This window comes from Mus musculus, chromosome 10, assembly GCF_000001635.26.
Source record: "Mus musculus strain C57BL/6J chromosome 10, GRCm38.p6 C57BL/6J".
In the NCBI taxonomy this organism is placed as follows: Eukaryota; Metazoa; Chordata; class Mammalia; order Rodentia; family Muridae; genus Mus; species Mus musculus.
This window is the reverse complement of record NC_000076.6, coordinates 5,496,451-5,523,295: the sequence shown is the minus strand read 5'-3', so window position 1 is coordinate 5,523,295 and position 26,845 is coordinate 5,496,451. Positions and strand designations below refer to the sequence as shown.

At 41.5% G+C, this 26,845-nt stretch overlaps 1 protein-coding gene and 1 long non-coding RNA gene across 3 annotated transcripts in view; one reads left to right on the top strand and one right to left on the bottom strand.

Moving 5' to 3' along the window:
- Nucleotides 1–26,845, top strand: part of Syne1 (spectrin repeat containing, nuclear envelope 1) — a 530,501-nt gene that overhangs the window by 27,397 nt on the left and 476,259 nt on the right. The window lies entirely within an intron of this gene.
- Gm51758 lies at nt 103–7,678 on the bottom strand. Its single transcript, XR_003948825.1, has 3 exons — nt 7,641–7,678; nt 1,074–1,175; nt 103–142 (listed from the first exon to the last, which is right to left on the bottom strand). It is a non-coding gene; the product is annotated as a predicted gene, 51758 (long non-coding RNA).

Here is a 26,845-nt window from a genome sequence, read left to right as displayed (position 1 = left end):
GCACATAGTCCAAGAATCATGATTGTTTGCCGTGGTTCCTTAGGGAATGAAAGACAATTTTATTTCTTTGATCTGATGATATTAGGGAGGTTGGATTTCTCAGCTTGTCCAGTGCGGGAAGTTGGAGGAGGTCTGGAAAGCCCTGTGGGAGGGTGATAACCGAATACCATCAGATAAGAAGGTCCAGATAGGACTGCACAAAAGCATTCCTCCCATGTTCTGAGAGCATCTGAGAGCAGCCTGTGGCCATATCTTCCTTGGCAGTCCAGGATAGCCATAATTAGCCAGAGGGTGGTGAAAATGTGACGCACCCACAGAGCTTGCACTTAGGGAATTATAGCTGTTTAGCATGGTGACTTTCCCTTCCTGTGTATTTTTGTTATTGAGGTTATTTTTTAACCTAGTAGATTTGCTTGGATTTTGTTGTTTACTTAGCTTCTATGAAGGGTCAAGATTAAACCCAGATGTCTTCTCTCTTATTATTATTTTTTTGATTTGATTATTGCAGAAGACTTGGACGAGGCCTATGAGTGGCCTCACTTGGCTTTGTTGTCTGGCCCCTTGTCTCTGGGATGTGGATACAGGGCAGCAAGATGTGGGGGAGATAAGACTTGATGATAAGGCACATTTTAAGTGATGTTATATATCCCTCTGATTGGCTATCAGATAACTTATCAGATAGAGATCAGATATTGAAAGTGTGTCCTCAAGTCTCTGATGCTAGACATACCTGGTTTCCTTCCTGCAGAAGAAGAAAAGACTAAGCCCAGACTTTCAGAGGCTGTGAAGGTTGTTCTCAGTGATGAGTAATGCCTAATTTCATGCTGTCTCTCTTATGTACTCTACAAATAGAGCATGCTTTAATTAATCTAGAAAACTAAGACTGTACTCTGCTTACATCGGGTTATGTTGAAATCTCTGGAACCGAAACCGTTTTTACCACAAGAGAGATTGTTAATAGATATTGTTAATTCTGAGTTTCAGGAGGAGCTCAGAGATGGGTTTAATTAAATTATTTAAAGAACCATTTCACTAGTTTCGTATCGTATGTATGTGAATGCATACACACTAACCTTTTCCTTCAGTCAGCTTCGGAAAGTCATCCATTCTTCTGTTTCAATGCAGTTAGAGGTCCATTTATCTGTGTCTGCTACATCATTGCCTTGATTCTGGTTCTACAGACAAATTAGGTGAAGTTCATGGGTCGATTTCTAGCCTCATAAATATGAAGACAATAGGGCTGGCAAGAAGGCTCCGTCCATAAAGTGCTTTCCTTACAAGAATGACAACCTGAGCTCAGATCCCTATAACTTACCAAACAAACAAGCAAACAAAAAACCCAAGCATTGCTTGTTAGCCCAGAAACAGGAAGTTTGGAGGCAGATACAGGTGCATACCTCTCTGGCTCTCTGGCCAGCCCACCTAGTTCAGTAGGTGAACCTGCAGGCCAATAAGAGACCCCATCTCAAACAAAAGGAGGAATCCGGTTAAGGAAAGATGGCTGCGGTTTCTCTCTGATCCCCCTATGTATGTATGTACACATGTGTACATGCCCCAAACACATGCAAAAGGAAATGTGGAAAAGGTGCATATGGATCGTGATAATATAAAAAGCAAATTGTGTGCCACTGTTATTTTAAAGAGAGAAGGGATGTTTTAAGCAGAGAAAGAGCTGTCATCTGACTATAATACTGTATATTAGGTTTTACTTTGAGGGCTTATCCTATAACATAGCTATGCTTAAAATAGTTACAACAAAAGATAAAATTCTTCACACAAAGCTCTTTCCTCAGTGGAAACCCTTGACAGTTAGGATAAATCTCTGTAGTCTTTGGAGATTTTATGCTTGCACTCACTCAGAACATGGCACGTGTCTGGTTCACTGAGTTCCCTGTCCAGTTAAATAGACATCGGTCCTATGCATTCATATGTGTGCCAGAGAGGAAATTGTTTTAGGAATTTCAGTTACTGTATTATGTCTGTCGTCTGTCTGTTTAATATTTCAGAATTATCTTCCCATGTGGGTTTAATGGGAATACAGCTTGATTTTTAAAACTTGAGGATCTGTTGGTGTACTAAGATAGCTAGGACCATCCATAGCAGTGACAATAACTTCATGTGATTAAAAATACCTGTGTGTGTGGATTTTGGGGGGTGGGGGCAGTGTTTCGAGACAGGGTTTCTCTGTGTAGTTCTGGCTGTCCTGGCATTCACTCTGAAGATCAGGCTGGACTTGAACTCAGAGATCCACCTGCCTCTGCCTCCTGAGTGCTGGCTAAAAATTCTGTGTTTTAAGAAGAGAGTAAATGGTTTTGTTTGTTTGTTTTTCCCAACCAATCTGATGCCCACATTTCTCCCCACACATATGGAGACACTCAGGTTCCTGGCACAGGGTGAGTTTTAGCTTGTACCATTTCTGAGCCTTCACAGAGCTCCAGTGTTTTGTGACATAAGCCAAGATCCAAAGCAAATAAGAAAGTCTGTATGCCAGACTGTCCGATCCAGGCAGAAGGGAAGAAAGTAGATTTGTTCTGCATCACTTTTAATCATTGTTTTATGGCTATGAGGGCTATAATGCAAGTCAGCAAGTCAAGTGCCCAACACAATCATGTTTTCGGAATCCTTTCCTTTGCTTGTGCATATAAATAGCACTTATGTAACTAGATAGAGCGTTTCATTCTCTGCGTGTAGTGGAAGTCTCAGGGGTGAACATGAACATAATAAATGTGGACTGGAGAAAAAACTAGAACCATAACCATTTTAATTTATTTTATATCTTATTTTAAAGATATTTAAACTTAAAAAAAAATGAGATAAGGTCTCTTGTATCTCAGCTCATTGTGACCTTGGATTCCTTATCTTCCTGCCTTTATTATCCAAGAAATGGGAGGATGTGAGTCACCACACCCAGTTTAAAAGGTACCAAGTTATCAAAATTATCCTTTGTGTATGATAGGCAAGCATGCCACCAACCAAGCTCACTCCCCAGTCCACAGGGCTCTTAAACATGCTTAAAATTCAAAAGAACAAAACACAAATCCCATCACATGAAATTAGGTATATACCAATCATTATTCTCTTCAAAGAAAGTTCCATACAGAGAACACAGGTTAAAGAGGGATGCTGTTTCAAGATCATCCTTTGGGACAAGCACACTCTTGGAAGATAAAGTCAAGTATTAGTGAAGAAGAATGCTGCGCCAGCCTCCGCCCTCAGCTCTCTGCCAGTGATGGTTCTCGTCAGGGACGTTGGCTTGATGTTTCCAGTCATTAATATGTACAAGTACATGGGAGGCAAACGTGTCCAATCAATTAATTGGGCTGTAAGTATCTGAAGCATAAAAACATAGAATCTTAGATTGGGGTGGAAAGCATGCCCCCCACCAACCACATCTTTCCAAGGCACCATGAGTTGAATTTTAATGCCTCCTTAGAGCCTGACCTCTGCTTAGCTGCCCTTATCACCTGGTATAAGTTCAGAGAGCTACCACAGTGGGCATTTTCCTGCAATAGCTCTGTTGACAGACTTCCATTCATGTGTTTCCAAATTTGAGAAAGAATATATAGATTCTGGCAAGGCAGTTTGGAATAGTCAGCAACAGCATTTGGGGGCATTATAATGAAAACAGCATACATTGCTCATTTAGTCAAGCACCAACTGGTTATTAAACTTTTCCGATGCTACTCAAGAAGGGGTTATCATAAGAGACTCTGAAGGCAATGTTCTGTTCAAGGCCTGACTGGGAATTCCTTGGAAGTACTTTATATACAAGAACTAAGAGAAAGGAATGGTCTAGATTGACACAGGGCGTGTGTGTGTGTGTGTGGGGGGGGTAGTTTAATTGGAAAATTGAAAGATGCTTTACAACAAATTTTCTGCAAAGTTCCACAATTTAAATAGCATCTCGTTTACAGTAAATGGAATCTTTTGTAGCATCGAACACAACATGTTCTCTGGGGATTTTATGCATTTACTGGGTACCAGGTTTATAGGGCCTGACTTTCACTCTAATCCATCTCTCAATAATTTGGAGACTCAAAAGGAGGTCCTTCACATGTCTTAAACAGAGATCTTTATCTTTGTTGCTTCTTGGATATGTCTTATTTTATCCAATTGGGTTACTCAAACTCTGTCTGACCATACCTGATTAATAGGTGGCCCTGGGCTGCTCAGCACTTCTCCTTAATAGATGTGTACGCCCTCTTGTCTGTCATCTACTCTTTGTATGAAATGGATCCAACTCTGCACACCGACAGAATGATGATTATGGTTTTCTGGAAAGTTACACTTCAATAAAATGGTGCACACAGTAGAGTTCCTAGAACCTGTGCTTCAGGCAACGATTCTTTATTTTGCTTCCACCTCTCTAGAATGCAACTAAATAAAATCCATTGAACAAAACCGGAGTGGGGAAGAGTGAATATTTTCCTAATCTGAAACATTGGGTGGGGGGATATACCTGAAAGGGCTGATTGGTTCTTTAATAAAGATACCGAACACATAATTAATAATGCAATTGTCCTTTGATATCTATAGAGGATTGCTTCCAGCTCCCCACTTACACACCTTAACTTGCAGATCATAAAGTCAAACTACAACACCTAGTGTACAAAATCGCATTGTATCTGCATACAACTATGCAGATCTTCCTATATACTTTAAATTACTCTCAGATTACTTGTAAGACCTTGTGAAACGCCAATACTGTGTGAATAGTGGTTGTACCACATTGCTTAGGGAATAATGACAAGAACAAGTAATATATGTCCTTTACAGATGCAACCCCATACACATAACTGTTGCAGGATATCTGATCACACTGTGAACTCCTGATTGTGCTGTTTACTGGAAAAACCCGTTTCTAGTTGTGGTGTAGCTCAGCCTTAGCATACCGTTTGTTTGTTTGTTTGTTTGTTTTTTCTCTTAACCATTGAGCCATCTCTCCAGTCCAACGAAGGCAATTTTTAAAAATTAGGTGTTTTCTTCATTTACATTTCCAATGTTATCCCAAAAGTCCCCCATGCCCTCCCCCCTTTCGTCCCCCCCACCACTCCCACTTCTTGGCCCTGGCGTTCCCCTGTACTGAGGCATATAAAGTTTGCAAGACCAATGGGCCTCTCTTTCCACTGATGGCTGACTATGCCATCTTCTGACACATATGCAGCTAGAGACACGAGCTCTGGGGGGTACTGGTTAGTTCACATTGTTGTTCCACCTACAGGGTTGCAGATCCCTTTAGCTCCTTGGGTACTTTCTGTACTTAGCATACCATTTTAATACCTCTGGATGGAATACCCACCCTTAGCACACACTTTTAATCCCAAACAATGAAGGTTAAGTTAGTTTGTAGAAGGAAGTACCCATGTTTGAAAGTAATGTCTAGTTGAGTGGCAGACAAAGTGACAAATCAGAGAAAGGTTTTACAGAATAGGATCTGCCCAACTTTCAAAGAACAGAAAGAAAAGAGGGGCTTCTTAAGAGAGAGCAGTGCAAAGAGAGGGGGGAGAGAGAGTAATTTTAGTGGGACAGTTGTACAGGGAGATAGGTTGCAGAGAGAGAACAAGCTAGACAAAAAGACAGAGCAAGACAGAGAATGAAGAAGAGCTACAAGATTAGAATATATTGCCAAAGCTAGTATGAGGCCAAGAGGAGCAATTCAGGAGAAGCCAAGAGAAGCCAGGTTGAATCAGAGTGGAGAGAAGTTTTGAGCCAGAACAGCTGAGTTCATTCATCTAGCCAGAGATCAGAAAGAACAAGAAAAGATGGGCTTACTCATCAGCAAGTCTCAGAGGCTGGAAACATTCTAGGCCTAGATGAGATTGCACAGAGGCTAGAAGTTTCTAGAACTAGGCCTAGCAGACAGAGGCAGTGAGCCTCTGAGATGACAATTAAATCAGGAGAATAAAAGATACATTTACAGGAAATCACATGATGCAAGTCAGCAATGATTGAACGCTATCGATCAATGATTGATTGAACCTCTTCATATGGATCCCACAGAACCAAAGGGCTGCCTATGGAAGGCTTCACATGAGAGAGACTTCTAAAAAGAAATTTCTAGGGGCTTCTAGATTCTCCATGTGACAGTGACAAGGACAGTTCATATAAATAAACTGAGATAGAGGACACGCTGCAAGGGACACACTGCAAGGGCTGAGTGGATGGGACCATGTCTGGCATGCTTGTACCACATCTAGCCTGGAGCCTAAGCAATAAGACAGGAATGAGAAACTGCAAAGTACTGTGGGAAAGATCTCTGGCACTCAGTTAACCCGGAGTAAGAACACGATGCATTCTGTGATGGGAAGTTAGGAGAAGCAGAATCATGTTGACACAAGGATTCTTCACCTGCAACAAAGCCAGTGAGTGAGCTTTGTCTTGTTCAAAAAGGGAAGAAAACAAAACCAAAACCAGAATGATTTCAGAGCACACAGGAGGGTTGTGAAATTTTGGTTAAATGAACTTATATTTTGTCTTTTGTGAAAACTGATGTTTCCAATTGCAGTTGTAATTCATGTTGTTGAGGATGCCCTAGTAGATTGTCATCCCATGCCTCCTCCTGCATCTCTTAATGCCCCTCAGCAATGGGGACATGGGAATAGCATTTTTGTTTTACCCAAAGAGTCAGGCACTGGGTCTGGTGAAATGCTCAGTGGGGGAAGAGTTTGTCACACAACTCTGAGCACTTGAGTTTGGTCTCCAGGCCCATAGTGAAAAGCTGGACCTAGTGGCACTTGCTTGTAACCAGACCTGGGAAGGAGAGGCTGGGGGATGCCCATGAAAGGTTCAGTAGTCAGTCTATCTGAATCAACAAGAGTCCCAGGTCGAAGTGACAGATTCTTGTCTCAAAAAATAAGGTTTAGAGCTCCCAGGGTTGACCTCTGGCCTCCATACACAGGTGCACACACATACCCATGCACCACATACTCATGTACACCCACAAATACAATCACATACATACCTTTATTACGTAAGTAAATAAACACAAAGTATCAAATATTAATGGTGAAATGAACAGATGTATACAAATGTCACTGTAGACATCTTGGACTAAAAACAAAACCCCAAACCCAAAACACTTATTCAGTACTACTTTTGTGCCCAATAGCATTGTAGTTAATTGATCTATATATATCTCCACATTTTAGAAATTATTTTCTAATAAGAGGATGAAGGAATTTTCACCTTAATCTATTTTTATTTAAAGCTACCACAGAAGATAAGACTGTAAATTAAACAGTGTTAAATATCCTGGTATACAATAATATTTAGATTGTTAGTTTTCTTCCCAAATATTCAAATCTATTAGTAGATTGATTTTTTTATTCTGCATGTCTCTCATAATCCCATAATTTGAAATGGCTCAAAATGCCTATAATCTCTCCTAAAAGGACTGAAATGCACACATCTGAATCTCCATAGTTTCCAGGTTTTGATCGTGCAGTCTCCTATCCCAATGGCTCCTAGCTTGCTATGTGGCTGTAGAGGGTTTGGTTGGCCTGGGGATGCTGCGGGAGGCAGGGTGCCTCCCAGGGGTCCAGGGTGATTAAGGCTTTACACATCAGTGGCCCCACTCGGTTTTTGTAGATGAAGGAAGGCAGAAAGTGAGTCATCTCAAAGATCTTTTAAAATCTTCATACCTCTTTGTCCATAACGCTTTATCAGAGCTGTAGAAGGAGGAAACCAGGCATGTGTTTCAAAAGAGCTTATCTGCAAAGTCTTATACAACCACTCCCCCTCCTTTCCCTCCCCTCCCCCTCTTCCTCCCTTCCTTCCCTCTTCTCTTCTTTGGTCACCTCCCCCTTCCCCTCCCTCTCCGATGCCCCTTGCTCCCAGCCAGTGCTATTTGTAGTATAGGGCCAACTTGGCCCACTTCTCAGGGTCTTACTCCATAGTCTGTTAACACAGAATAGTCAAGCTGCTCCTTAGCTGTCTGGCTCCCAGCTGCTCAAGTAAATAATGAAGAATTCTGCCTAAAGCACCCAGAAAGCCGTTCTCATCTTTCTGTGTACTGCTCTTCCACCAGTCTCTGAACACTTCATACAATGAATGCTGTTACCCATCTGAAAGTTTTCTTTTCTTTCTTTCTTTTTTTTTTATACCCTGTGTGAGACACAAGGCAGAGCTCCGTGTGCACATGCTGTGCCTTCCTGTTCCCACCGACTTGACAGAGCAGGCATCTAGAAGAAGGCTCTGTGATGTTGGGGGTTGCTGTTCACGTTTATTTGTCATCAGCTGCTGGACTAGGTCTCTGTCTGATTTGAGAGGTCTGTATCTGAGGTGTGGTGGAGACACTGAAGAGTTTTAATGCCAACGGGACTGTCTCTCTCGAGGTTCTTCAGAGAAGGGAAAAAGAGGAGTGAGCAACGCTAAAAACTTATCACCACCCGGCAACAGGGAGCTGTTCTTAGAGCACCTGCTCATGTCCACTAAAAGAATCCAAGAAGATGGACCACCAGCTATGTCCACGAACTCTCTCACAGACTCGGTAGAGGGCACTCGACTTCCACATCTCCAGATAGAAGCTTCCTCCATATAGCAATCTCTCCCATAAACCATTCCTGTGATGACTGAGGACAACCCGGATTTTCAAAGAATCTAGAACAATGGCCAATGGAATCACAGAGCATCACCCACTTCCAAATCTCAGCTTAGCACCTTTCAGGCCAGTGATTGCTCTACGTTCCCAAGGCTGTGAACCTTTAAAACAGTTCCTTATGATGTGGTGACCCCACCCCCCCAAAAAACATAAAATTATTTCGTTGCCATCTCATAACTATAATTTTACTGCTGTTATGATTGTAATGTAAATATCTGATATGCGGGACATCTGATATCCAACCCTTGTGAAAGGGTCGGGGGTAGCGGCCCACCAGTTGAGATGGTGTTCTAGCTATTTCCACAGACAATGTTACTTGCAAGAGGATGTGGGGAGCAAAAGCAAAAGAGGGCATTAAACAAGAGGAACTTGCCACAGAGATTCCTTCCCTTACTGTTCTGCTCTGCAGCGGAGCCCACCCCATAAAGGCAACCTCTCCCACTAAACCGCCCCTCATTATCCGACACCCTCCGCTTCCTTGCTAGTCATTTTTCTGTGTGACTGAACTGGATTTTCTACGATTCTGGTCTAGTTAATTGTTCCTTTTTTTTTTTTTTTTTTTTTTTTTTTTTCTCCCTATTCAGGGACATTAGTCACAGTAAAAATTTGGAGCAACCTAAATACCTAAAAGTAGGAGGTTAGCTGGTTAAGTAAAGAACCCCAAAGGAGTAAAGGTCAGCCTTTAGAGCAATAGAGGGGGTGGGGGAGTAGAGGGCGGTGAAGAGCGGCGCCTTTATCATTTCCTAGTCTTAGAAAAGTACCCAACAAATCAAAGTGTAAACACACTGGGCAACTTTCATGCCAGCATATTTGAAAATAGCCATAATCTGACCCCAAAGAATGTATGCCCAAAGCATCGAGATGTTTGGAGCAGAGCAAGCGCAGGATCTAAAGCGCTGTGAAGCCAAGGGAAACGCACACGGTTGGACCGCTTTGAAAGCAAGCATGGCGGTCCTCAGCACTCCTTCCCAGGGAGTGAGATTGCAGCGGTGGTAGCTGGAGATCTACAGTATTATGTGTTACAGCTACAGCCTCTAAACAGGACGATCTCCGAGGGACTGGGCATTAGCTAGTGAGGAGTGAAGATGGCGGATAGATTTTTATTCTTTTTGGCATGGAATAATAAATAGAATCTAGAAAGCAAACTAATAATATGTTATAAATAATAATAGTATTAAAACACTCACAAGAAATTTCTTCTAGGAAAGTAAGACTATTTCAATGTTATAAGTTTTATTAACATAACTTAATAATTAATCAAAAGAGAAAAATCATACAGCAATCCAAGTATAAAATTAGCTCCATGAAATGTATATTTATATATGTATTTATATTCTTAGATAGCAATATGTAGCATCTATACTTACATATAATACTCACATAGAAATGAGAGTTTGATCCCCAGTAGCAAAAAATTATTATAGCCACCCTCATAATAGTGACATTAAAAGAATAACTATTAACACTGTTAAGAAAATTTGACCAGATGGCAGGTTTCAAATGTGGAAAAATCATTCAAAGAAACATTTGAACGTATGCTTGAGAAAGATGTAAAACGACAATTAAATTGAGGGACATATTTTGCTCTCGGGCAGGAAACTCACTAGGGCTATGCCATATTTCCTAGAATTAAGCTGAGAATATATCCTAGAGATAGATTTATTAGAATTTAGACAATTCTTTGAGGTGTCTTCATTTGGCAAAATAAACCTTAGGTAACACACATGAAAGAAGAGTTCTGGGGGAACCAGATCTGTCGGGAATTGAAATGTTTTTGACAGTCCCCATAATTCAAAGGCATTCCTGAGATGAGTATGTAGTCCAAAACAGACTCCAAATTGAAAGAGAGTGATCTGGAAGCACGGAAGAACATGTCTTCAGACCGCATCTCTCTCTCTCTCTCTCTCTCTCTCTCTCTCTCTCTCTCTCTCTCTCTCTCTCTCCATACATGTGTATATGTGTGTAAATATATATGTGTATATATGTAAATATATACATATTTGTATCTGAAATTGACATTTTACAGGTGAAAATTATCTACTGATTATTTATTTCACATGTTTTAAACTTACATTTTAAAAGATAAACCATAGGGTCTGGAGTGGTGGCTCAACATTTAAGAGCACACACTTCTTTTGACAGAGGGTAAGAATTCAGTTCCCAACACCCACAAGTGGTCACTCTCAACAACCTTCAGCTCCAAGGGATTTGATGACCTCTTCTGGCCTCCACAGGCACTGCACTGACATGTACATAACTCCCCCCAGTTATTTATAGACACATATCATTAAAGCATTTTTAAAAAGGAGATGAATGATAGAATTATTCAAAGAAAGTATGGGAGAAAGTTTTGTCCTTTAAAAACTATTGGAGGAAACTTCCTTTCCCCATTTGACAAAAGTACAGAACACAGAAGAAACCAATTAAGACATTTGAATACATACATATACCTGCACACTCATAAGCCAATCCTAGCTAAGCAGAGAACAAGTGTATGGCCACTAGAGAGTATAAAGAGGTAAAGGGGGTGGGATTGAGGCAGGTAGGATGCTAAGCATTAAAATGTAGGTACAGAGAAAAACTGGCTCAAATGTACAGAAGATGACTAGAGTTCACAATACTTTACCATATAACTTATGAAGCAGAGGAACAAGAACAAGAAGAAGAGGAAGAGGAGGGAGAGGAGGAAGGAGAGGAGGTTGAGGAAGAGGAGGAAGGAGAGGAGGTTGAGGAAGAGGATGAGGAGAAAGGAAGAGCTTGAATTTCCCTTATATATATAACAAAATGATAAATACTTAGAGGTGCTAATGCCCCTGATTCAATCACCACACAGTGTAGGTATGTACTGAATTACCACACACCACATAAATAGATGCAATTGTTAGATGTCAATCAAATAGGCAAAATGGGAATGAGATATGTGTTCACTGGAAGTGTGTAAGTGAACAACGATCAGATAGAGCTAGGAAATGTATTTGTCAAGGGTAGAATGACCCCTTTACCTAACAAGGTTGAAAGCTACCAATCGAGAGCATTCCCAGACTAATAAGTGCTCTTCTCCAAATACCTGCTTTTGTCCAGGTGATGAGTCATTCTACAGCCTGGGAGGCTCTACACAGAGCTAGACTGGAGGCTGGTAAAGGTTACTCAAGGCACAGGAAATTTTGGAGTCTGTCAATACAGATAGGACCTGCTTTCTAACCTCGAGAGATGGGGAGTTCCCTGCTTCTTTAAGATTTCTAGTTAGACTTTTTGAACAACACACATTGGACCAGTTAGGATGAATGACAAGTATATATTTCGCATGATTCTCTATAATCCTTAGAAGAACTTTAGGATGCTGGCAGACATATTAGCATCCTCATAATTAACAAAGTGGGGCTTAGAGCAGCATGGTAATTTGCTCAAGGATGCTCAGCTCATAACACTAGAGATGACATGAAATAGAATCTAGAGCCGGGCAGTGGTGGTGCACGCCTTTAATCCCAGCACTTGGGAGGCAGAGGCAGGAGGTTTTCTGAGTTTGAGGCCAGCCTGGTCTACAAAGTGAGTTCCAGGACAGGCAGGGCTACACAGAGAAACCCTGTCTTGAAAAACAAAAACAAAAACAAAACCAAACAAACAAAAAGAATCTAGAAACATTCACCCTCTCAGGGAAATATTTGTGGACTGGGCTGTAAGAAAGTAATGTGTGACTCTAAAGTTATGGTTCTTAAGATTGCTCTACCCCAAACTTTCTTAATTCTAGCACATACCCCCTGAGGCCAGGTTGGACACCAATTGATTCCTTAATAAAGGAAACTGACCGAGTAGAATCTGAGTAAAGATAATGCAGAATATATATTCACATATTTCCTTTGGTGAAAAATTAACTTTCTATTACTGAGGGCCAGCTTGTTACTACTCACGGTTAATATTTATGTAGTCCTTATGACTTATGACACTTTAATAGCACTTCCTGACTGTGTCCATAGCAAATAATACATGTAAGGATCTGATAAAATATTTAACCCGGTGTCCTGGCTGCGTTTGTGTCAACTTGACACAGCTGGAGCTATCCCAGAGAAAGGAGCTTGAGTTGGGGAAGTGCCTCCATGAGATCCAGCTGTAAGACATTTTCTCAATTAGTGTTCAAGGGGGTAGTTTTGGGTTCTATAAGAAAGCAAGCTGAGCAAGCCAGTGGAAGCAAGCCAGTAAGGAACATCCCTCCATGGCCTCTGCATCAGTTCCTGCTCCCTGCCCTGCTTGAGTTCCAGTCCTGACTTTCTTGGTGATGAACAGCAGTGCGGAAGTGTAAGCTGAATAAACCCTTTCCTCCCCAACTTGCTTCTTGGTCATGATGTTTGTGCAGGAATAGAAACCCTGACTAAGACACCCAGTATTTGGGAGACTGAGGCAGGAGAATTGTAAGTGGGAAGCTAGTCTGAACTACTTAGGAAGACACTGTCTTCAAACCCAACCCAAGCCAAACAAAAACAACCTAAGAGCTAGATTTAAGAGAATATCTTGATTGAACTATGATTGAAACTTTTCATGAAGCATTTTTAAAACTACAAAATGTATTTTCATGGTACAACTATAAATAGCAGCAGATGTTTAAAAAGGCTGTGGTTTGAAGCCATCCACAGTGACCAAACTGAAAATGAAGACCTGAGATCAAATAAAATGCACACTCTGTGACTCACGTTCTTCATAATTACAGAAATTATGAACCGTCACTTACTTTGCCCAACCATATAATTTGTTAGAAACAAATATGGAAAGCTATTGAAGATAGATATTTACATTTCAAAAATCTTGTTGAAGCTGGATACCATTAGGGCAAGGCTCTATAATGTGATTTCTTCTGAGTTTCTATAACTGGGCACTTAGAGCTGGTTAGGAATTATTTACTTGCTTAAGAAGCAAAATGATAATAAGTTTTTTTAAAAAAAAACCTGAGATAACCTTGTTGCTAAATTTGAACCAACAAAGTATTTTAAGTGAGAAGTTGTAGATAAATTCCATTGTATTCATTGAAGCTTTGCATTATATTTCTTGAGTAGGCCTATGAAATCAAATGTCTTTTGAAATGATCGACAATATTAGATTATATCATCTACTGAGATGGTAGATTTTGAAATAGACAACTTAGAAATAAGAGGTGGATCTTGAAGACAGCCGTGGTGGCTCAGGAGTGAGTTCCTTTCTTAGAAGCTGCATCCAGCATCTTCTAGGTGCCATGGCAGAGGATCTGATACCCTCTTCTGGCTCCCACCACTTTCCATGCATATCCAATGCTGCACACACACATAAAGTAAAAGTCAAATACATCTTAAAACATTGTATGACTCTCACTGCCAAAAGTGATACAGACAAGGATCTCACAGCTATATAAAATATTAACATGCATCCATATAATAGAAATCTGGGTAGAAATTGAAGAGGTCAAACGTTTTCTTTCCCTTATTCATCCATCCATCCATTCATTCATTCATTCGTTCACTTTACATCTCGACTGCTGCCCCTGCTTTTCCCTGTTCCCCCTCACAGAGTCTCTCCCTCTACGTCTGAGGGTGGAGCCACACCCCCATCCCCGGGTATCCCTCTACCCTGGCACATCAAGTCTCTTCAGGGCTAGGCACATTCTCTCTCACTGAGGCCAGACAAGGCAGCCCAGTTAGAGAACAGAGTACACAAACAGGCAACAGCTTTAGGGACAAACCCAGCTCCAGTTGTTGGGAGACCTACATGAAGACCCAGCTGCACATTTGCTACTTATGTGTGTGTGACCTAGTTCCAGCCCGTGTATGCTCTTTGGTTGGTGGTTCAGTCTCTGAGAGGCCTTAAGAGTTTAGATTAGTTGACTTTGTGGGTCTTTCTGTGGAGCTCTTATTCCCTCCATCTCTTAATCCCCCCCTGAATCTTCTATAAGACTCCTTGATATCCATCCAATGTTTGCTTGTGGGTCTCTGCTCTGTTTCAGTCAGCTGCTAGGTAGAACCTCTCAGAGCATAGTTATGCTAGGCTGCAAGCCTAGCAGTATTGTTAATAGTGTCCGGGATTGGTGCTTGTCCATGGGATGGGTCTCAAGTTGGGTTAAGTTATTGGTTGTTTGTTCCCTCAGTCTCTGCTCCATCTCTGTCCCTGGATTCCTTGTAGACAGGACCGATTTTGGATCGAAAGTTTTATGGGTGGGTTGGTGTCCTTATCCCTCTGTTGGGGTCTTGCCTGGTTGCAGGAGGTGACTACTTCATCCCAGCTGTTGGAGGAGTGGGGAATGGGGAATAGAGGGCATCTCTAGAACATGCCAGAGACCTGGAATTGGGGATGCTCCCAGGAGTTTATGGGGGTGACTTTAACTGAGACTCATAGCCATGGGAATATGGAATCTGAAGAGGTCAAAAGTCTTACACATGGAAACTAGGGGACAACTTTGTAGCACTCACAGGGGCCAAAATGTTGAATGCCTCTCAAAGTGGACACCTTGATATCAAAGTTAGAACACTGGTCTTAAAGACTATGGGAATCTGAATTGTATGATTCCCATACGCATTCTCTCCCCTTCTTCCCTGTTGTTCCCTGTCCATCATGGAGAAGAACTGTTCTGCCATCTAATTTGCATATGTGGTAGGGACAGAGAGACTTACAGATGTTCCGAGCTGTACACATTACACAAACATGTGCCACATTGCATCAGTAGAAAAGGTGTCTTCTGACTATGTAAGGCCTCTTACATATAGTGTAAGCCTTTGTAACCAGGCAGTGTAGAATGTAACCTAAAGTGTTTTATTAGCACATTAGCACATTACTTACGAAGCTAAGGAAGCAAAACACATAGGCAAGTAATGAATGCCCCAGCCCATGACAACAAGATGGGAGATCAGTTTAGTGAACATAAGTTCACTCCAAATCTTGTCTGGGAAAATTGTTTAGAAATACTTCTAATGATAGAAAATGTATTTCTTTCTTAAAACAGCTACACAGCCTCTTTGGGAGACTGCTAATTATGATTCCAGAGAAAACTCTTCCTAGCATGGAGCCAATAGCAACCAGTTTATTTTTGGCAAGTAGCAAAATCACTTCAGTAGCACTCTAGTCATTAGGGATTGGCACCCTCTCCAAAATTGATTCGATTTAATTCTTAAAAAATACAAAAGTCTCTTCTTAAGTATGGAACATTTTGATTGTCTGATAGTAAAAGCTTTCGTTTTCTGCATGCTTCAACCTATTTCTACAAAGCTCTCTGCATGAAGATAATGGCTTCAAATCCTATTTGCTTGGGATCACAATCTACTTTTTATAGTTAGTGGCCAGCCCGATCGTTAAGTCAAATTGCATCTCATCCCACGGCTTTCTTTCAGAGCTATCTGTTTTTCTGTGTTTGGGAGCAGGTAAGCTCAGAGATAAAACTGGATTTTCCCAGTGATTCTTGACTTTCAGTTTAGGGATGTAAATTAAAGTCTGCATTTCCTCTGGCTGATTTTAATAGAAATACTGTAAAAAGAAAAAAACTGTCTGTCTTCCCTTGTATCTGCCACAACCCCAAATCAATTAGTTTAGAAAGCCCTTTGGTTGATGTATATCACTCTTAAATGGAAATCCCTTTGTCCTTTGGGGAAGCCATTCCTTCAGAGTAATTCTCCAGTGACCTCTGTCTTAAATATTTACAGGAAAAAAAAATGATAAGCCAGCCTGTAAAACAAAAACCAAAAATCAAACAAAAAAATCAAGTAGCTTTTGAAAGCTAAACATTGTATCTTGTATCACAGTTCACATTGAGAAACTTGGGTAAGATGCACTCCTGGAAAACTGACTCAAATCAAAGAAATATGATGCCAACCCAAGACACAATTCTCACTTCAGAATAAGAGATAATCTTCTCTGAACTAAGTATGAGTGACTGTTTTCCTCAGACCCAGTTTCCAGTGTGAAAATAGCAATATGCTACAGAACTACAGTAGGGTTGTAAGCCAAGACATTGTTCCAATACGTTCGCAAAAGCATCATGCAAGTGGGTCACATAGTATAAAGAAGGCAGACCCTGCCATGGGTTTGTAATATTATCTAATGATATTCTTAGCTCTTGGATTGGTGGAAACTGGTCCTCTGCCAAGTTAATACATAGCAACTCTTCTGCCCCCAAACTGAAGGATATTTTGTAAGGCACTGGTAGACAAAGGATAGCTAGTAAGGGGATCAGAGAGAGCTACTGATAATTTGGCTCTGGATCTGCATGTATTCCAGGTTCCCAGAATCACAAAGTTCTCCTCAGTCATCCAATGTTGCAAAAATCTTTACCAAATGTGTGCTTTTCTTTCTTGGGCAATTCATATGCATTGGAGTGTTTCAAGATATAAGTAACAGGAATGCCCACTGGTATTTCATCCATAAATGTTCTTGCATCAGTTCCTGAGCTGCCCCCATCCTTCCTCATCATGCCCCAGGGTGAATTTACTATTCTGTGCTGGATCACTCCAGAACCTGTCCATGCAGTTTCATGTTTATTTTATTTCATTTTATTTTATTTTATTTTATTTTATTTTATTTTATTTGACTAATGCTCTCAATACCGAGTGTGAAAACACAGGAACAAGCATGGGAAGCAAAGGGTTAATGCGGATTACAGTAAGCATCAGTGAAGATGCAGCTGTGCACATGGAAACCAAACACAAAGCACAGCAGGAGTGGATGGGTACCAGGAAGGCCACCAGGAAGGCATGCATGGGCATGTTTGCTGATATTTCATGGTCCACTTTGTCCCTGCTTGGCAGATTATAAAGGGTGTTTCTCAAAAGGTTACTGACCAGTCTCCAAGAATTATGGGAGAAACGTCACTTAAAGTAGATATTTTAACATGACCGTAGCCATAGCAAGTTGCTAAGATGGGACTAGTAATAATATGTAGTGTGCACCCAGTGAGGACAACACTGGTTAGAGTGCTATAATCCTGATGGCAGCTGTGGAGAGTGTTCCCATTTTATTTAGAAGTTTTTAAAATTTTATTTAATTTTATTGCTGTTATGTGTATGTGCCAAAGGCATGGGTGAACACAATGGTGTTGCTCCATTCTATCAGAATGTATTAGTTAACAATAGGTTTACAAGGTTTAGCAGTTTCAATGACAGTGATTTGTCATAGACCCACCTACCTCAGGAACTTGGCGAAGGTGAACACACCTTAGTTCCTTAGTCTAGTCTTAACGGCTAACATGTGCTCTCATATCACACTTCACAGGGCGTACAGCAAATACATTGATGTAGCTCTACATACCTATTGGTTACAGAATGAATACAAGTTAAAGACATGGGACATGAAGAGATGGCTCAGTGGTTAAGAGCACTGGCTGCTTTTCCAGAGTACCCAGGTTCAGTTCCCAGCACTCACATGGTGGTTAACAACTGTCTGAAGTTCTAGTTCCTTAGGATCCAAAATTCCTAGCCTCCTAGACAGAACATTCATATAGATAAACACCCACACATAGAAAAATAAAAGTAAAATCTAAGATCAAGAGGACATAGCTGTAGAGTTCACGAACGTTCAGAAGCCAATAATCAATCTGTATCAATACAATAATCAGCCAGAACAGGGTTGGGGTTGGGGTTGGGTTGATGCTGAAGCTGCAGGTGTCGGATTTGAAAGGAAAACTGCAAAATTCAGCTCTTAGATAAAAAGCCTGAACAGGACCCAGAGCAGGAGAGAGCAGCCAGCCAGTCAGGTCCAGGTCCAGATGGCAAACAGGTGGAGCAGCAGGCAGTCTAGTAGGCAGTGTCAATGAGGGATGGAGCCGTCTGGGAATCTTCAGCCCTTGAGTCATATCAGATGATAGCTCAGAATGGAATCATGCCATCAGAGTCCACCCAAGGTCAGCAGTCATTCTCCTCCCGAGAAATGGACTCAAAAGATGATTGTGAATTTGAATCTCTAGTATTTTACACAATATGGAGTAGCCTGGAATAAAGCACACCCTGATCTCAACACTGTGTGTGTGTGTGTGTGTGTGTGTGTGTGTGTGTGTGTGTGTGTGTAAGTGCGAAAGCCAGTACTCATGGAGAGGTCAGAGCACAATCTTTAGGAGTTGTATTACAAGTATGCCATGCCAGAGGTGAAGAACACATTTGTGTATTTTTACAATATCAGAATGTACTAACTAGCAACAAATTCATGCAGTGAGTTCAGTGCCAGCAGTTTGCCAGGTAACTTGTTGATCTGGCTAAGGAAATGTTACAATCCTAATTAGTAATCATTACCTCTTATGATATACAACAATAGATCTGTGTACCTATCTATGTATCTATTATGTATGTATGTATCTATCTATACATACATATGCATCTTACAGAATGAATACAAATTTACAAGGTTACATCAGAGTTCAAGAGGCTTCCAAAGAGACCTAGTAGACTTGCATATGTAATCTGTATTGATAAGACAACAAACTTAGGACTGATGCCGGGAAGGAGATGCTGCAGAAGTCACAGGGGAGTCAGGGTTGAAATGGAAGATGGGTGGAATCTAGCTGGGAGGTGAAAGGTGACATTAGTGCAGGAAATCTCCAGTTCGGGTTCAGACAAGCAAGCAGGTGGATGGCAGATAGGAGTCTAGTAGGCAAAGTGAACAGTGGGCACTGGGCCAAGCTGAAGCCTCAGAGAGAGTCAGAAGTGCTTTGCCTGTGGGTCTTTGATGCTCACACCAGGCATTAGGTGATAGGTTAGGGTGAGGCTGTTGCCATCACAGTGTTGGGCTTCCACCAGTTTGTGGGCCACAAAGCCGAAGCTTGTACTGGCTACTTTTGTGTATCAACTTGCCACAAGCTAGAGTTATCAGAGAGGACGTTGCCTAAGTTGAGGACATGCTTCCAAGAGATTCAGCTGTAAGACATTTTCTCAGTTAGTGATCAAGGGGGGAGGGCCCAGCCCACTGTGGATGGGGCTATCCCTGGGCTGGGGGTCTTGGGTTCTATAAGAAAGCAGGGTGAGAAAGCCAATGTAAACAAGCCATAAGCAGCACCTCTCCATGGCCTCTGCATCTGCTCCTGCCTACAGGCTCCTGCCCTGTTTGAATTCTTTTCTTTTTTTCTTTTTCTTTCTTTCTTCCTTCCTTCCTTCCTTCCTTTCTTTCTTTCTTTCTTTCTTTCTTTCTTTCTTTCTTTCTTTCTTTCTTTTTTTTTTTTTTTGGTTTTTAGAGACAGGGTTTCTTGGTGTAGCCCTGGTTGTCCTGGAACTCACTCTGTAAACCAGGCTGGCCTCCAACTCAGAAATCCACCTGCCTCTGCCTCCCAAGTGCTGGGATTAAAGGCGTGTACCACCATGCTCGGCCCTGTTTGAATTCTTATTTCAACTTCCTCTGATGATGAACAGCATTTGGAAATGTAAGCCAAACAAACCTTTCCTTCCAGCTTAGCTTTTCGTCGTGGTGGTTCATCACAGCAATAGAAACCCTAAGACAGAGCTGTAACATTTGCTCAATCTGATGTGTCTGATAACTTCTTGAGGCTGTTCCCAATAGGACTTCAATACATCCATGATCCACTGCAGTCTTGATTCACTCAGATAAATGTATATGATAATATTCTTTCTACTCCAAGGAATAAGTCATTTATCAGTTTGTACCTGGGCTGTGTTACCCAGATGGTTTCCCTCTACCGTAGGGGCTCAATCCTCCTTCACCTTCAAATGGAGCCAAAGGCTATTTGTAAGATGGAGTCACTCAGGGCAAGACGCAGCCTGGAAAACCATTTTATTCCGTATTGAGTAATTTAGTGTGGGGAAAGCCAGAATTCAAGATGGTTCTCCACTTCCACCATAGCAGACATTGTCACCCTAACATGTTTAGGATGGAAAGCCAGTGGTTTGTCCAGCTTCTGTTTGCTAAGGACATGTATGAGGAGTTCCAGTACAGACTTCTTATCCTGGTGCCTCAGTTTTCTCAAGCAGAAGTTGAGAAGCCAAACCCAGGAGTCCATCAATCCTGAGATTTGCCAGAAACAACAACAACAACAACTTCACCATTTTGGGCCAATTTTGAAGCAAGCTTTATTAAATAAGAAATACTGACCAAGAGGTGGACTTTGGTCAGGACCATTCCCTGGAATTTCCCTCCTGAGAATGGCCTCGAGCCACAGAGTTGCAGGGTTTTATAAGGACAAACCCATAGGCCACCTACTTTCCCATGAGGCTTTGTCATTACCCAACAACTATAATTCCCAGCATTCCAGGAAGCATTACCTGGTTCCTGGGCAGGTGGGACTTACAGGTTAATTTGGGGCATTACAGAGTCAACACCACTCAGAGCAGCACATTCTGATGGTACTGCTGCCTGAAATACCATTATTTTAAAATGAATTTTTGTCAATTTTGTGGGAGGGGCATGTGGGTTTATGTATATGTGTGTGGGTGTTCATGAAGGCCCAAAGCAGGCATTGAATGCCCTGCAGTTGGACTTATAGGTTGTTGTAAGCCTCCTGAAGTAGGTGCTTGGAACTGAACTCCAATCTTTTGCAAGAACAGTAAGCCCAATTAATTGAAAGACCATCTCACAAGCCCAGAACCACCTTTTGTAGATGTAAATCTAGAGAAATATGATTCGGCCCAGAACATGAAAAGCATGTGCTTTTAAACATTTTTTTCTCTGGGCTGAGAGGGAGGATGGCTCAGTGGGTAGAGTGCTTGCTGTTCAAGTGTGAGGACCTGAGAAGAAATTTCCTGCATCCATGGAAAAAGTCAGGCATGGGTGCCTACAACATAGTGGCTAGGGGGATGGAGACAGACAGAGCCTAAGGGCTGCTGGGTACCAGTCTAGCTGAATCTTCTAAAGGAGACTGACTTGGTAAAGGTTTTCCTGATATTACACTGCAAAGAAGTTTATTTACTATCTGTCATCTCTCTCTCTCTCTCTCTCTCTCTCTCTCTCTCTATCTATCTATCTATCTCTCTATCATCTATCTATCTATCTATCTATCTACCTACTTTATGGTGCATCTGTGTGTGTTGTACACACATGCTTGTGGGTAGCTGTGCATGCTCATCTATGGATGCCTATACAGAGTCAGTGGTAAACATTAGGTGTTTCCCTAAGTCTCCCTCTACCTTATTTTAGAAACATGGTCTCTCTCTCTCTCTCTCTCTCTCTCTCTCTCTCTCTCTCTCTCTCTCTCTCTCTCCCTCTCTCTCCCTCTCTCTCTCTCTCTCTCACACACACACACACACACAATGAACCTGAATCTTTTTTTTGAAATGTTGAATTAATTTATTGATTAATAAAATCCAGGGGTGGGTTCCCTACCCACCTTAATGCTTTATATTCCCAAATGAAACACATACACACAGCCTTTAATTTTAATACACAGTTTAGTGCTCAATAGCTGGGCCACTGCCTGACCTTCACGCAGTTAATCCCAACACGGAGTGATTATTTACTACTTCTATGTTCTATCTTGGTTGCTCTGTACCAAGATGGCTGCCCCACCGGGACTTCCTCTGGGCTGCAAATCTCTCCTCTCCTCCACACTCTCCCAGCATCTCAGTTCTCCTTCCTTCCTCCAAGTTCCAAGACCCAGAATCTTAAAGTCCTGCCTCTGTCTGCACTGCTCTGCTCTTGGTAGTTGGCATCTTTATTACCAATCAGAACCAACTAGGACAGGATCCCAGAAGCTACTTGCAGAGGTCCTGCTGTAATAGATTTGGGGGAACAGATTAGCATTAGAATACAAGAAGCTACACAAAGAACCTCTCTGGGAATCAGTAGAAAGCTCTAAATTCAAGGACACATAGATGGCAAGAGTTAAACTTGGGCAGACAAAAACAACAACAACAAAAACAAACAAACAAACAAAAAAAGAAAAAAATCTAAGTAGTGGAAAGGGACTTTATAAAGATGAGAGAGAGAGAGAGAGAGACAGAGAGAGAGAGAGAGAGAGAGAGAGAGAAAGAGAGAGAGAGAGAGAGAGGAGAGAAAGTTAGAAGAATTCACATTGTGTACTGAACCTGAATCTTATCATTTCATTCTTATTGAAAATGTTCTGTGGTACATTTATTGATTTTTTTTTCTACTGAAAACTAACAGTATGTATAAGGGAGACACAGGGTCATATAATTTACATACCAGACAAGAAGTTATCGTAGATAATGTTCTGATACACGGTCACTCTGCTTTTGTTTAAGGAAGCATAATGCCAAGAATTATTCTTTTTCTCTCATTGTTATTCTTTTTTTAGTATTTTATACAATATTTTTTTATCATACCACCCCTGTTCCTCCCAGATATACCTCTCCTTCTCAACCACCCAACTGTGACCTGTTTTATTTTTTTAAAACCTATAAAGCCATATAACGTGAGGACATGACCACTCCAAGGCATTGTTGAGGGAATGGTTTATTTTATTGTAGATATGGGGGAGAACATGGCCAAAGGCATCTGGAGAAGTTCAGAGCAGAGAGAGGAAGTAGTAGACTGAATATGCTCGTGAGAAGAGCAGAGAGAGGAAGTAGTAGACTGAATATGCTCGTGAGAAGAGCAGAGAGAGGAAGTAGTAGACTGAATATGCTCATGAGAAGAGCAGAGAGAGGAAGTAGTAGACTGAATATGCTCATGAGAAGAGCAGAGAGAGGAAGTAGTAGACTGAATATGCTCATGAGAAGGGGCAGGGGAGGAAGAGAGGAAGACAAGAGAGAGCGCACCAAGAGAGTGCCAAGGATGTGTAGCCAAAATGGCAAGGTTATATATGGATCAGAAGGTGGGGGAAGGAAAGCCTATGAACTGGAGAGGTTTAAGGTAAGGGGCTAAGTCAGAAGAGCTGAAGAGAGGCAGCATGCCAGCATGGGCTCTGTGCCAGGTACTTGAGATGCTGAGAGAGCCCAGAGGCTAGCACGGGCTTTGGTTTGCTAATAGGCAACACTACTGATAGCCATATGTCCTGAGCTTCTTTTGGACTTGACACAAATCCAGATTGTGCTGCCCACATACTCTTGATTGAGGGTTGTTCTTCCTATCAAAGTTTGCATCCTTAAAAAGAGCCGATTCTCTCTTTACACGAGCCCATCAATTGCCAATAGCTCCTTAGCACGGGTTTAGAGTTCCTGCCCATGCCCTCTCTCCATGCTGATTGATATCTTGTCTGGCTTGAGTTTGCATAGGTCTGTCTCAACTGCTGTGAATGTGTAACTACCCTGCCTTGTCCAGAAAACAGTTGTCCATGAGTCATCTCCCATCTTTGGCTCTAGTAATCTTCCTTCCTCGACTTCTACAGTGATGTCCTACCCTTGGGAGGAAGGTTGTGATATAGGTATCTCATTTATGGTTGAGTAACTCACAATCTCTTACTCTCTGCACCTTGATCAGCTGTGGGTCTCTAAGTTAGCTACCATCTACTGCAAAAGGAAGTGTATCTGGTGAAGGTTGACAGGTACTCTGACCTATCGTATAATATCCAGTCATTAACAGTCTGTTTTGTTTGAAGAGTATGTCCATTTGGCTCAGTAACAGTTGTAGTTTCTCTCTTAGAGCCTAGGACCTATCCAGCCACAGGTTCTTAGTGCCTACCACAGTGCCTGGCATGGGTTTCAATGTGCAAAGTGAGCCTTAAATCCAATCAGAAAGTAGCTGAACAGCTGGGTAGGCCTGGTGACTCTTTTCTCCTGCAGTGGCATGCATATGTAGCACCTTTCAGCACTATGGGGGCTAGTCAGTAGGGATGAAGCTTCCAGCTGAGCACCAGCTCGATCACCTCATGTCTTTCTTCTTTGTCCTTTCATATTGAAGCTCAAACATAAGCATTAAATGGTGACTGAATGGTGTCAGTGTCTGGTTCCATGGCTGGATTCGAGATTTTACATACTTGGGCCTTGAACATCTGAGCCTCCTGTGATTTGTTTTGTGGAATGTACTACTAAGAAGGTTGAGTCAGAACTTTGCAGAATATTTCTAATGCTTTTTCTTTAAAATAATTATTTGTATTTTATGTGTACTGAATGTTTGACTGCATGTTTGTATGTGAATCATGTGTGTGCCTGTGTCACCAGAGGTCAACAAAGGGCATCAAATCCTCTAGAACAAGTCTTATAGACTACTGTGAAATACCATGCGAGATCAGAACCAAGGCTCGGTATAACAGCAGCCAGTAATACTAACTACTGAGCTACTCTTCCAACTTCAGGGCTTTTAATTTTTCAAAAGTTTTATTTCTGGGCTGGGAAGATGGCTCAATGGGTAGAACTTCTGCTATGCAAGTAATGAGGGCCTGAGGTCAAATTTCTAGAGCCCATGTCAGATGCTGGGCATGGTCACACACACTTGTAGTTTCAGCCCCGAGGAGGTGGGATTGGAGGTAGAGACAGGAGGATTATTAAAGTCTGCATTTCTTAAGGATGAGTTCTGGAAGCTTCCCTAGCATTCATCACTAAATCAAAATTAGAGACTAATAGGGGCCAGTGGCAAGAAGTAAAGAATCCGTTCACTTTTCTGTCTACTGAGAGTGCTTGTCTTTCTCCTCTATAGGAAATCTAACCAAATATTCTACCAGTAGTCTGTTTCAAAGGGTCTCATCCCTAGAAAATATTCCATCTCCCTCTGTGGCTCATACTTTGTCTTCCATAGCCCCTGGGAATCCTAATTAGAGGAATTGGCAGTGTTGTATGAATGACTCACAGACCTGCCCTCTCCACTCAGTGCTGGTTCCTAAAATGCTTATTGGACCAGAAGCAGCTTCCGGTTCCAGCACTTGTGACTGAAACAGTTTTTATGCTCCTGTGCCCTCTATCTAGCGACTTACAGGACAAGAAAATACCAAGCACATCATCTACTTAGCAGAAAACATCAGAAAGGAGAGCCAGTTCTATTCTACAGCTTTGGGCTTGACATTAACCAACTTTCTTTGCTTCCATCTCTCCCGTTCATGTCTCCTCTTTCCCTAGAAGAAGTTAAGCTCTTTCTGGACAGACTTTTCCCATGGTAAATATTTCCAGTTTCAGAGGAAGGAACTTTTGGGTGTGGGCAATGATGAGATTCATTTATGGCTTTCTGTGACTAATTGGTTTTATGACATTTGGCAGGTCATGAACCCTGGAATTATTTCTTAATCCACAAAAGCACTATAGTTATTCATCCAGTAGGGGTAATTCTTTCATTTCGTTTATTTCCCTTGAAGTCCTTCCAATTCGAATCTCTCCTATCAAAACTAGGAAATGAGCACTTTCACATAAGAAGAGCTTCATGACAGTTAATGGAGCTGCCCTTAAACAAGGATCATGGAACAAACCAAAGAGGACAGTGTGGAGAAAGGCAGAAACACATTTTCATTTGTAGATGTTTTGATTTGCATAAGCTTGTAATAAGTACCAGCTTAGTTACTATGGCCCTAAAATATTGAGTAAATATTGAGTATTATGTAACAACAATAGAAATACCAGCCAAGACTTGGGTAAAGTTCTGGTGGTGTAAACATGTCCAGCCCTGACTTAAAAAGCTGGGTGGGATGTTTCATGTCTGTAATCCCAACCGTGGGAGCAGAGAGAGGAGGTTCTCTGGGTTTGTGGTAAGTCACTGCAGCCAAACATTGAGCACCAAATTCAAAGAGAAAACCTTCCCCCAAAGTAAGGCAGAAATGATAGATGATACAAGATGTTGACCTCGGTCTCCATGGGTTCATGAGATGAATACCGGCACACACAAATATGTATATATATCATTAAACATATACACGCAGAAAAAGAAAAAGAAAGAGAATATCAGCCAATACCTTTAGTCATTAGGTATAGGTGTGACATAAAAATAAAGGTTCTACCTATCTTCTCAAATGCTCAAGGCACAAGGACAGGCCACATATGATTAGGAAGCTGCCCCACCCCTCCCTTAACTGAAAAAGTGTCAGGAAAGTTTAGTTCTTGTGTCTGCAGGCAGGCTAATCTCTTGGCAAAGACAGACAACGTGTGGAAATGAATAAACAAGCATCATCCATTTTGAAAAATTCCATTCTAAATAACACGTTGCATAGCGCCAGAAAACAGTAACGATTTAAAACTAAGTCTCGTCACGTGCTACAATTTCCTTGCTGATAATCTAAGACAGTAAAACAATATTTCTCCTGCTAGAGAAATTGCCACCTCTCTCCTAGTATTGGGTGCAATGCAAACACAGCCATAATAAGCCAGTTTTTTTTTCCTGAGAGTACCTTTCCTCATGTGTGTGGACGGACACTTTACAGCTGTGGGCTTTGTAAAGCCGTCAACTGTTGGCATCACATGACAAGAAGGTAAATAAAGTGTTCTTTCT